Source organism: Corvus brachyrhynchos, unplaced genomic scaffold, assembly GCF_000691975.1.
Source record: "Corvus brachyrhynchos isolate BGI_N302 unplaced genomic scaffold, ASM69197v1 scaffold18, whole genome shotgun sequence".
Taxonomy (NCBI): Eukaryota; Metazoa; Chordata; class Aves; order Passeriformes; family Corvidae; genus Corvus; species Corvus brachyrhynchos.
In genome coordinates, this window is record NW_008246064.1 from 2282158 (window position 1) to 2283283 (window position 1126).

Genomic DNA, 1126 nt, shown 5'->3' on the forward strand with positions numbered 1-1126 from the left:
TCCGTCCTCCTACATGTGTGAGCTGGTTGCAGGAATATGTGCTGAGACTGGGTTAAAGGTATTTTATTAGGAAGTCCTTGCTTTTTTATTCTGACACCTGCGGTGTGATTTAGTTAACTGGACAACTGGGTCTGAGCTGGCCAAGCACCTCTGCCTTCATTTTAAGTTCAGGTGTTATCAGTGCAGCCACTGGAATATGAGGCATGATCCATCCCAGCCCAAGGAGATACTGAAAGCAGCTCCAAGGAGCTGTGCCTGTTTCTAAATGTGCCTGTTTCTCTCCACTCTAGACCTCTAATGGTTAATGAAATGAATCCCTCTTTCACTATCAGGTTTGACAAGCCTGGAATATTGAGGCTCACCCACATGTCTTGTTCTGCTCTGCTGGACAAGAACTGCCTCCAGATAGAGCCACAGCCTGCCACCCACACTGAGATCCCTCCTGCCAAGCCTGACTGGCCTGCAGATCCTCTGGTGTGATGGTCAAGCTGTGCTGGGCATGCAAAGGAGACCCAGAGGAGAGGAAAGTTCTCTTGTGCAGTGTGAGGTTGAAAAATACCTCGTGACAGGTGGGACCCTCTGGTCTCCATATTCCTCAGTCACTTCCCACCAACCAGGAGATTCCCAACAGTCAGAAAGGGGCAATCCCTCGTTCCTGAGGACAAGATCTGGTGGGAGTATGATGCAGACAGTGCAGTCATTTGTTCCCTGTTTAGCCATGTAAGTGAGCTGTACTGTTCAAAGGCATTTCTGCTCGTAGCACTGTGTCCAGAGCCAGGGGGATGCAGTATCCTGAATCCCTCACCTGCTGTGGTCTGCTGGGGCAGTCCTGGTGGGTAGACAAAGCTCTGCACCACGGTGTTAAAAGGCAGTGACTCAAACCATGAACCTGAAGAGCAGCAGGTATCCCATTGTGTGACTGCTTTTACCTCTTAGTAAATATAAAGTAGCTTAGCCCCCAGAGCTGTGCACCTCAGGAGGCTGGAAGGTGTGAGAGCAGCCACCAGTGAGAGCTGAGGTGCTGGAAATTCCATCCCAGGTGAGCGGATGGGAGGCCATTCGGAGAACTGAGTGGCGCGGCCCGGCCCGGCCCGCACAGCCCCGAACGCGACCCCGGGAAGAGCGC